At 40.7% G+C, this 11,518-nt stretch overlaps 1 long non-coding RNA gene across 3 annotated transcripts in view; it reads right to left on the reverse strand.

Annotated features, from left to right (window-relative positions):
- Positions 1–1,585, reverse strand: part of LOC124986748 (uncharacterized) — a 40,385-nt gene extending 38,800 nt beyond the window's left edge. The window contains exon 1 of one of the 3 annotated variants that reach the window (XR_007109076.1): positions 1,390–1,585. This is a non-coding gene — a long non-coding RNA (uncharacterized LOC124986748). The remainder of the gene's footprint in view (positions 1–1,389) is intronic. The other 2 variants (XR_007109075.1, XR_007109077.1) reach the window with 2 other exon arrangements.
- Positions 1,586–11,518: the final 9,933 nt, after the last annotated feature.

Genomic DNA, 11,518 nt, shown 5'->3' on the forward strand with positions numbered 1-11,518 from the left:
GCAAGAACCCAGGATGGTAAACAGTGGTGGATACTGTCCAGGACACCACCTGCTCCTCCCACCCGCTCACCCACACAGAAGATAAGAAAGAGAAAAAACCGGCCTCACACTTTAAATTTAGTTAAAAGGAGATAAACAGAAAAGAGTACAGGAGAAAAGGAATATCTTGTTGATAGCAAGTCACAAAATTAGAGACAAAACCTAATGGGGCAGAGAGGGGACCCCTTGTTTTTACAAATTAGGACCATGGAAATCTTCTGTTTCAGTCAAGGGTCTTTGATCGGATCCATGTGATTAGGTTACTTTTTTGGTCCTGGAACCCTGGTAACATTACCAGTGAGCTACATCCCCAGTCCTTTTGATTTTTTTATTTTGAGACAGGGTCTGGCTAAGTTGCTTAGGGCCTAAGTTGCTGAGGCTGGTCTAGAATTTTCAATCCTCCTGCCTCAGCCTCCTGAGTCCTTGGGATTTACAGGCGAGTGCCACTGCACCCAAAGGCTGTCTGTTGAATTCATTTTTGTTGGGACAGAAGTTGAGTAGAAGGGGGTTCTTGGTATTGACACACAAAAAGTGTCATCACTCCAACATGTCAAAAGCCTGAAGATTTATTTTACTTTTAGCACTTAGTGCCTTCACCCTCTATTCTTGTCCTACAAAGTCCTGCCCTGTGGGTAACTTGCCACGGATAAGGAGCACTCTAAGGGGCAGACTGTCTTCACAGTTTGTGATGGACTCCAATTCTCACAAATGAGTTGTGTATATCTGGTCAAGGGCAAAGCCCAGGCAGTCCTCATCCCCCACACTTCTGGGGGACTTCAGTGAGCAGATCTGAGTGCACTCATCTATGCCATCTATGCCATCCTCGGAGTCGGGGCTCCTTGACTTCACATGGGCAGTGGGGGATGGGGCCCAATCCTGGTCTGCCTGCTCTGCTCTGTTGTTTGCTACCTGGGAAACCAAGAAAGGCAGAACTACACAGGGGATGCGGCTGAATCTGATAGGTAGCGGGGTAGAAGGGATGCCCTTCGCCAAGTTCAGGTTAAGCACTCTGTTAGATATTTTATATGCACCCTTCCACTTTAATTTTTACGGAACCCCGGCAAGGTCTGTGTTCTACCAAAGGAAATGTGTGCTCAGGTGGTGTGTCTTGCCATGGTTCCACCTCGACCCCAAATTGCTAGATCCTTCGCGCGCTCCTCTGAGGCTTCTCAGGTCTCCAGCCCGGCCCCGAGGCTCTAAGTCACTTAGACCCAGTGTCGCGCCTCCAGACCCTCCCGACCCCACCCCGGGAGCCCCCGGCCCAGCCCTCCTCGAACCGCTGCCTGCTGTCCGGCCCACCGGGTCCGCAAGGAGGAGCCCGCGAGGCGGCCACGAAGGGGCTGTGCTTACCTCGCCCGGCGCGGGCAGCGAGGACCCGGGTCCCAGGCCCGCCGCGCCGCCGCACTCTGCGCCCCTGGCCCGGAACGGCATCTGCGCCAGCCTGGCCACGGCAGCTTAATTTTCCCCAACGACATCGGCGGGAAAGCGAAAGCGAAAACCTCGGGGAGGCGGGACCCGGGGCCGAGCGCGCAGAGCTCCCGGCACGCGGCGGGCGCGGGCCGGCCGCCAGAGGCGGGGGGCGGGGAGCAGGGGGAGCCGGGCCCACCGAGTGCGCGCTACTCGGCTGGTCCGCCCGCCTGCCTCGGTGCCCGCAGGGGCGGATCGGGCCGGTTTTCCCTCTGCCCTCCCTGCAGGGCCTACTTGGGCCTGGTGGCTGGGGGCGGGCCAGGTGATCGAGGGGCCCCTCCGGGGCTCTGTCCTCGGGAAAGTTGTGATGACCTGGGTGGTGGAACCATTGGAGGAGACCTTACCATAAGGCACTTCATCCTGGGTCAGCAGAGAAATAAAAAGCTAGTGATGTTAGTGCAATAGGGGACCCGTCATCTGATAAGAAAAACTGGCACTGCAAGCCTACGACGGTTTGTCGCTGGTATAAGTGGTGCCCATCGATACCCTACGGATCAGGCCCTGGCCTTATATTATTGACTGATTTGGGGCAAAATATTTAGCCCTTTTTAGTTTCTTCCCCTGGAAGGTGGAGGTAATAATCATACCTACCTCCGTGATTTTAGGAAGGAAATAAAACAATATAAGGAAAAAAAACACTTGGTATAGTATTTCCTGTCAGCTTTTAGGTGGGTCCCTTGAGGGCAGCCACCAAGTCCTTTGTCTGGATACTTGATGATATACATTCTTTGTCAGTTTAAATTGGAGGTGTCTCCATAATAACAGGTTAGTTTTTAAGTTTGGAAATGAGACTGAGAAGTAATTAGAAGGACTGAGGAGGCACTTACAGTCTTTTGAAAGGTACCTCAAACTTAGCCTGGCAATTAACCCCTATAATTAGGCTACTGGACCAGGTGTTTACGGCAGGGGAGCACTAAGGTTGAGTTTGGTGGAATTCCCTACAAGATCTAGCTCTGTCCAGCACAGGCCACTGAGATCTGAAAATAATTTTGCAAGCATTTCTACCTATTAGCTTTTGCAATACACTGGTAAGACTCCATATCAAAATACAATTAGGGGTGTGTGTGTGTGTGTGTGTGTGTGTGTGAGAGAGAGAGAGAGAGAGAGAGAGAGAGAGAGAGAAACTGGAACAGAAAAACAAACTTTAATCTGCCTAGAGTCAGTTTGGTTTTCTTGTTTGTGATTTGAGCATATCTTCCCAGCATGATGGAGATCTCTGCCAGTGACTGATATAGGGAATTTCAGTATTTCCGTCAAGGGCAGTTGGGGAATGAGGCAGACCAAATAATGACCTTAGCAAAACAACCTGTTTCCCTCTTCCGAAGACGATGCTTTTATATTATGAAAGGGGAAAAGAAATCCTTGCCTTAGAGCAAGACTTTCTCCTTGTAGGGCAGTTCTCGACTCCATGAGAACAAAATGGATCTAAATCTGTTCTGCAAGAGGAAGGCCAGGAAGAAAGAAGGAGACAACCGAAGGTAAGCCAAATCCTGCTTTTCTGAGCTGAATTGTAGCTCAATGGCAGATCACTTGCCTAGCATGTGTGAGGCCCTGGGTTTGATCCTCAGCACCACATATAAATAAGTAAAATAAAGGTCCATTGACAACTAAAATATATATATATAAAATATACAAATGCTGCTTTTTCTTTTATAGACATTACACATGTGAACAGTGTCAGGAGGCAAAGGCTGGCCTAGAGTCCCATCTGGGTGATTCCTCAATGTCAGGATTTGGTCCTTTGTGGAATCAAAAATTTCATCTGACTTTCATTGTTCCTGAGTTGATTAATACTGTTGTATAAAATCAGAAGCCTAACTTTACTTTTTATGCAAATAAAAATGAAAAAAAAATCAGTAACTTTTTTTTTTTTCACTCAACAAATATTCTGTGCAACTACAAAGGGTGGTCACTTGCTAAGGCTGGGGATTCAATATTGAGTAAAAATAAAGGTGGTCTCTGCTCTCAGAAAACACCTTAGTGAGGAAATCAGACAAATAATCAGTCCAGTATATAATTCCATCCTAATGCCCCAAAGAGCATTTGATGCCGTAAGAGGGACTAACCGGCGAACTTCCCTAAGAGGCGATCTCAGACTTCCAGTCAGCTTGGGCAGCACTTTCTCAGAACTGCCCTGTGGGTTGAGGCTTTTCCTACCCAACCCTCCTTCCTTCCCTCTGGCCAGAGTCATTCTCTGCTTAGTTCTGCTTCTGCTCCTCTTTATCCTTCCTGTTTCCCCCAGTAAACTCTTAAACATTGTTTTAAAAATACTTTTTTTAGTTGTAGATGGGCACAAGACCTTTATTTTATTCATTTACTTATATGTGGTGCTGAGGATCAAACCCAGTGCTATCAAGCGCTCTACCACTGAGCCATAACCTCAGCCCCAGTAAACTCTTAAACACTTAATCTGTCTTGATGTCTTCTCCAGGAGGACCTACACTGACACAGTGGTACCCTGCATGGAGCTGGAGAACCCTGGAAGGGGACAGAATTTTGGAGGGTTTCAATTCTGCACATGTTGGTTGTCCACCTGGGTGTCAGGTGGGCAAGGAACCTCCATGTCTACTTTCCCACTTCAAAGATATGCTTGTGAATGGGTCCTGAGCTATTGACTGTGTCCTCTCTATGAGTCAGTGTCTGCTCTTATTTTCAAAATTCTTATTTCTGGGATGACCTCCAGTCCCCAGTTTAGAGCTCAATACTAGAACTATTTTCCCCTAGAAAAATACAACCTAGCAATAGCAAAAGATGTCCTTTAACTTCCTTGGGGAGGAGTTTAAAAAAATCAAAAGGGAACAAGTAATTGCTCCTCAGTCATCAATAGCAAATAATTTTGCTGGGGGGTGCCCAGGTTTTCTGGGAAAGGGGAGTCATCATTTTTTTGCGTGTTTCTGAGGACGGGTCTTACCTATTTGCCTACTTGGCAGCATGGTTGGAAATCTTTATCATTGTGTAATAAAAAGAAGCTAGCATTCCAAAAGGCACTCCTCTTTGAGTTCAGCCTCTTTGCCCAAGTTCTCCTTGGAGAGTTGGGTGGCAGTTAATGGCTCTGTCATTGAGGTTCAGTTGCCACCAGTCTGAACAAATCACCTGGGTGCAGGCAGAGCTCTTTAGGTCCACTACTGGTTTTTCCTACTGTAGACTTGAACACAAACCATGACTCCTACAGGAGTTTTGAATAGCAGCTCTTTAGGAGGTCAAGTGTAACATTTCTTTCACCAACTGCATACTCCAGGTAGCCCATTCCCATCTCAAGGTGAAGTCTAGAGACTGACAGGTGAGTGTTATGGTTTGGTCTGGAGTGTCCCCAAAGGCTCATGTGTTGAAGTCTCAGTCCTCAAAGCACCAACATTCAGAGGTACGGCTTTTAGGAAGTGATTGGATCATGAGGGCTTTGGTCTCATCCATGTGTTAATCTGGCAATGGCTTTATAATTCAATGGGCTATTGAGAGATGGTGGGAGCAGGAAGAGGTGGAGCCTAGTTGGAGGAAGTAGGTCACTGAGAGCATGCACTGGAAGGGTATATCTTGTCCCTGGCCCCTTCTTCTCTCCTGTCATTACTTCCCAGCTGCTCTGAGATAAGCACCTCAGCTCCACTATGTGCTCCCCACCAATGAATGTTCTGCCTCACCAAAGACCCAAAGCAATGGGGCCAAGTGACCATGATTGAAACCTTTGACACTGTAAGCCAAAATAAATCTTTGCTCTTTTAAATGGATTTTCTCAGGTATTTTGTCACAGTGATGAAAATCTGACTAACACAGTGAGTTTATATGCTTTATGATCAGGCTTTCAGGAAGCCCAGAGGCCATTTGTCTGCCAGGACTGATAAGAGAAAGGAGATTTGGGCTTCATGAAGAATGTTTTTCTGAGAGCTCTCTCATTTAAGGATAGGTGACAGCATTTGTTAACCTAAAAGAATACTACCAAATGTAAAGTGAGTGTATTACTTAAGCGCCTTAGAAGTAAAAGGTCTATCTTTACTCCCAAGGGTAGCTACAACTTCCTTCACGGAATAAGACAGAATATAATAATTTCTTATAGAGTCAATAATTACATTATGGAGTTCTACAGAAGGAGAAGAAAGAATAGCAATTTTATTATGTCAACACACATTTAGTGTTATTAAGCATTTTATTTGCATGATGTAATTTAATCTTTATCAAAACTCGATGAGATAGGTCAAGTTTCAGAAAAGTTAAATAACTTTCTCAAAGTTTTAGAGCTCGTGTCTATTTTGGACTACATAATCTATCTACTTTAGGTCCGGATACAACCTAAGCTATAGTGCCTTTCAGGAAGAGAATATCCTTGTCAGTTTTGAACATGGGTAGAATTGGGATAACCAAAGATAAAGCGGGGGACAGATGGATGGAGGCAAGAATGACAAAGAGAAATAGAAAACCAGAAGTGTGTAATGTTAGTAGTTGAAATGCATTCAAAGTATGTGCAAATTGGGAGGCAGCTAGAGCAGTTCTAGAAAATAATACAAAGTACACAGAACAAAATAATTTCCCAGGCTCAGTGGTACATGCCTGTAATCCCAGCGATCTGGCAGGTTGAAGCAGGAAGACCCAAGTTTGAGGCAAGCCTTGGCAATTTAGGAAGACCCCATCTGGAGACAAAAAATAAGGGTTGGGGATGTAGCTCAGTGGTAGAACGAGCCTGGGTGTTTAATCCCCAGTACCACCACCACTAACACACACACACACACAAAGAATCCCTGTTCTTAAAATCAGTCATTATATGTACAATACAGGTACAAGATACGTACATTTTATGTATCCTGTGTAATTGTTTCATTGTATTTATTTTTATTTTTTTAGTGCTGGGGATTGAACCCAGGTCTTTGTGCTTGCCAAGTACACGTACTACTACTGAGCTACACTCCCACTTACTCCAGATTTATTTTTAAACTAAGAATCACTTTACAATTTAACATGCTTATTAAAAGCCATGTAAGTACTATAAAAAAGTATGGCAATAACTGCTTTAAAAGGTCCCGCATATCTTACCATTAAAAAAGTACTATTATTGCTGGGTGTGGTGACATATGCCTATAATCCCAGAGGCTCAGCAGGCTGAAGCAGGAGGATTGCATGTTCAAGGTCAGCCTCAGAAACTTATCGAGGACCTAAGCAACTCAGTAAGACTCTGTCTCAAAATAAATATATATAAAAAAGAGCTGAGCATGTGGCTTAGTGGTTAAGCACTCCTGGGTTCAATCCTTGGTACCCAAAAAATGACTATTATTAACATTAGGAAAATAGTATTAGATATCTGTTTCTTTGCATTTATACTGAGAGAAGGATGGATGACTAAGGAATGATGGTATTTCAGTATAATTTTCATATGCATTTCTTTCATTAGGAGTGAGGTCCATAATCTTGTCATATGTTCAGAAATTGTATTTCAATTTTTTGTGAACTGTTTATAGTTGTATACTGTTTTATATCTCTTCCCCATATTTCTTATGAGGTTGTTGATTTTTTTCTCACTTATTTATATGAGATACCTTTATGTTAGGCAAATTAGTTCTTTTTTATGGATTAAAATGTTTTCATTTATTGATTAGGTTTTATAGTTTCTTTCAAAAAGGATTCATTGGTAACTTGAATTTAATGTTTAAGAACATATGTTTATCGCTCTTGTACTTTTTTTTTTTTTTTTTTGACCAGGGATTGAACCCAGGGATGCTTAACCACTGAGCCACATCCCCATCTCTTTTTGTTTTTATTTTTATTTTGAGACAGGTTCTCATTAAGTTGCTCAGGGCCTTGCTAGTTTGCTAGGCTAGCTTTGAACTTGGATCCTATTGTCTCAGTCTCCCAAGCTGCTGGGATTACAGGTGTGTGCCACTGTACCTAGACAAGTCAACTTTTAAATTAATTATTGTGGTAAAAGATACTTCACATAAATTTACCATTTTAACCATTTACAGGTATACAGTTTCAATGGCCTTAAGGACATTCACATTTCTGTAACATGCATTCATCACAGAATCTTTTCATCACACAAACTGAAACTCTGTGCCCATAGTAACTCATTACCTTCTCCCTCCAACCGGTGGTCACCACTGTTCTATTTTCTAACTCTATGAATTTGACTACCCTGGTTGCCACATTTAAGTGGAATCATGCCATATTTGTCCTTTTGTGTCTGGCTTATTTCACTTAGCATGATGTTTTCAAAGTTCATCTGTGTTGTAACATGTAACAGAATTTAATCCGCTTTTATTACCAAATAATATTCCATTGTGGTGTGTGTGTGTCTTATTTGCTCATCAGTCACTGGACACTTGATGTTGTTTTTACCTCTTGTCTACTGTGAATAATGCTGTTATGAACATTAGATCTACCTTGAATTACTGATTGAGCCTCTGCTTTCTCTTCTTTTGAACAAACACCTAGAAGTGCAGTTGCTGGGTTGTATGGTAATACTGTGTTTAGCTTTTTGAGTAAGTACCAGCTGTTTTCCAGTGCTTGCACCATTTCACATTCCCACCGGTAGTGCACAAGGGTTTCAGTTTCTCCACACCCATGCAAGCGCTTGTTATTTTCTGAGTTTTTTGTTTGTTTGGAGGGGCTTATTGGCCATTTGCCTGTTTTCTTCAGAGAAATGTCTACTGCTCTTTTGCCCATTTTACAAGTGAGTTTTCTTTTGGTTGATAATGTTATCGAGTTACAGGAGTTTTTCATATATTGTGGATACTAACTCCTTATCAGATACATGATTTGCAAGTAATTTCTCCCATTCCACGGGTTATCTTTTCACTATGCTGTGTCTTTTTATGCACACAGCTTCTTAATTTTGATGAAGTTCAGGTTATCTATTTTCTCTTTTGTTCCTTGTGATTTTAATGTTAGTCAAGAAATCATTGCCAAATACAATGATTTCCTCCTGTTTTCTCCCTAGTCTTCTAATTTTAGCTTTTATGTTTAGCTCTTTGATTCATTTTGAGTTAATGGTTTATATGGAGTAAGATAGGGGTCCAACATTATTGTTTTAATGTATGAATACCAGGTTTTCCCAGCATCATTAAAAAATTTTTAAAAAATTTTTAGTTGTAGATGGACACAATACCTTTATTTTATTTATTTTGTTTATTTATGTGGTGCTGAGGATTGAACTCAGTGCCCCACACATTTGAGGCAAGCACTCTCCCACTGAGCCACAACCCCAGCGCCCCAGCATCATTTATTGAAGTGACTCTTTCCCCATTAAATGGTCCTGTTATCTTTTTTTTTTAAGTTATTTGACCATATGTGTGAAGTTTTATTTTTGAACCTCTCTAACCTCATTAGTCTGCATGTCTGTTTTAAGGCTAGTATCACACTGTCTTGATTATTGTAGTCTTACTTCTTCCTTCCTAATTTGGATACCTTTTTAAAAAATATTTATTTATTTATTTATTTATATTAGTTTTTTTGGATATACATGACAGTAGAGTGTATTTTGACATATTATGCATACATGGAGAATAACTTCCCATTCTTGTGGTTGAACATGATTTGGAGTTACATTGGTTATATATTCATATATGAACACAGGAAAGTTATGTCTGATTCATTCTACTCTCTTTCCTATTCCCATTCCCCTCCCTTCTTTTCATTCCCCTCTGTCTAATCCAATTAACTTCTCTCCACCACCCCCCACCCTTATTGTGTGTTAACAGCCACATATAAGAGAGAACATTTGGCCTTTGGTTTTTTGGGAGTGGCTTATTTTGCTTAGAATGATATTCTCTAGCTTTATCCATTTACTGGCAAATGCCATAATTTCATTCTTCTTTATGGCTGAGTAATATTCCATTGTGTGTATATATATACCACATTTTCTTTATCCATTCATCTGTTGAAGGGAACCTAGGTTGGTTCCATAGCTTAGCTATTATGAATTGAGATGCTATGAACATTGGTGTGGCCAAGTCACTATAATATGCTCATTTTAAGTCCTTTGGGTATGTATACAGGAATGAGATAACTGGGTCAAATGGTGGTCCCATTCCAAGTTTTCTGAGGAATTTCCATACTGCTTTCCAGAGTGGTTGCGCCTATCTGCAGTCTCACCAGCAATGTATGAGTGTCCAGTTTGGATATCTTTTATTCTTTGACTTACCACACTTTCAGCACAGTGTCCAATACAAGTAGCAAGAGCAAGCATCTTTGTCTTGTTACTGATTATTACACAATGATCAGCTTCATCATTGACTGTGATGTGGGTTTTTCATAGATGCTGTTTATCAGGTTGAGGAAATCTTCTTTTTCTCATTTGCTAGGTGTTTTTTTATTGTGAATGAGTATTGGATATTGTCAAATGATTCTTTTGCATTCTATTAATGTGTGTATTATGTGGATTTTTGTACATTGAGCCATGCTTATATTCCTGAGATAAATCTCATTTGGTCATGATATATAATCCTTTTTATATGCTACTGGATTTGGTTTGCTAGTATTTTAGCATCTAGTGCTCATAAAGAATATTAGCCTAAAGTTTTGTTTTCTTTTAATGTTTTCACCTAGCCTTGGTCTCAGGGAGATGTTTGCTACATAGAATAAGTTAGAAAGTGTTCTCCCCTTTTTTTACTTTTTGGAAGAGTTTCAGAAGGATGGGTGTTAATTCTTTAAATAGCTGGTGGTATTCACTAGAGAAGCTATCTGGCTCTGAGCTTTTTAAAAAATTATTATTATAAATTCCATCCTTTTTTCTTGATACAAGTCTCCTCGGATTTTCTACATTTTTCTTGAATAAGTTTTGGTAAATTTTATATTTTCAGAAATTTTCCCATTTCATCTGTTACCTGGTTTGTTGGCATTTTAGTTGGTATCCTTTAATAGTCCTTTTTGTTTCTGTAAGGTCAGTAGTAATTTCCTCGCTTTCATTCCTTTCTTTTTCACAGTCTGCATCTTCTTTTTTTATTGGTCAGTCTAATTTAAAGGTTTGTGAATTTTGTTGATCTTTTCAAAGAACCAACTTTTGGTTGATTTTTCTCTATTATTTGACACTCTTCCTGTGTTTTCTTCCATTTATTGTTAAAGAGTATATTCTTTAATTTCCACATAATCGTGAATTTAGTTCACAATTAAATTCTTCTGTCATGGATTTTGTTTCATTTTATTGTGCTCAGAGAAGATACACTGTATAATCTTTTAAAAATCAAGATTTGTTTTGTAGCCGAACATGTTCTCTTGAGAAGAATGTGCAATTCTGCTGCTGTTGGGTAGGTTTCCTTATATTCCTAGTAAGTCTAGTTAGTGTATAGTGTCCTTCAAATCTTCTCTTCTTTGATGTTTTGTCTAGTTGTTTTATCTGTCATCATTGAAAGTGGGGTGTGGAAGTCTCCTGTTACTGTGTATTTTTCTCTTCAATCCTGTTAGTTTTTGTTTCATGTGTTTAGAGGCTCTGCTGGTTTATTAGGTAATCATTATGTTGATAATTCTTATATCTTATTGGTGGATTGACTCTTCTTTAATACAGTGGCTTTTGTCATTCTAACAATTTTTGCATTAAAGTTTACTTGCCTGACATTAGCACAGTCATGTAAGCTGTTTTGGTTACTGTTATGTGGAATATCTTTTCCCATTCTTTTATTTTCAACTTGTTCATGTTTTTGAATCTAAATTGAATCTCTTATAGATATCATATAGCTAATCTCCACTCACATCTACAAAAAAGAGTTTCTTTTACCACTTTGTGGGTAAAAAGTCAGTCAGGCACCTGGCTGCTTTTGGAGATCATGTCCCAGTGTCCTCGATGGCTTCTTGTAGAACTGTCTCTGGGATTAAGTCCTTTTTTTCATGAAATAAATCTTTAAGGCTCTGCCTAAGAACTCTAGGAAGACAAGTGGTTTTTGCTGAAAAACTTGTGATTCTGCCATCCTGGCTATCCTCTAGCAATTTCATGAGATTTCTGTGAGAATTAAATGAGAAAATAGATGTATTTTCCCAAAATGCTTTCACAGCAAGAGCATACACCATAAGGTATTGCTAACGTATAACATGGAACTTC

This window comes from Sciurus carolinensis, chromosome 6 (assembly GCF_902686445.1).
Source record: "Sciurus carolinensis chromosome 6, mSciCar1.2, whole genome shotgun sequence".
In the NCBI taxonomy this organism is placed as follows: Eukaryota; Metazoa; Chordata; class Mammalia; order Rodentia; family Sciuridae; genus Sciurus; species Sciurus carolinensis.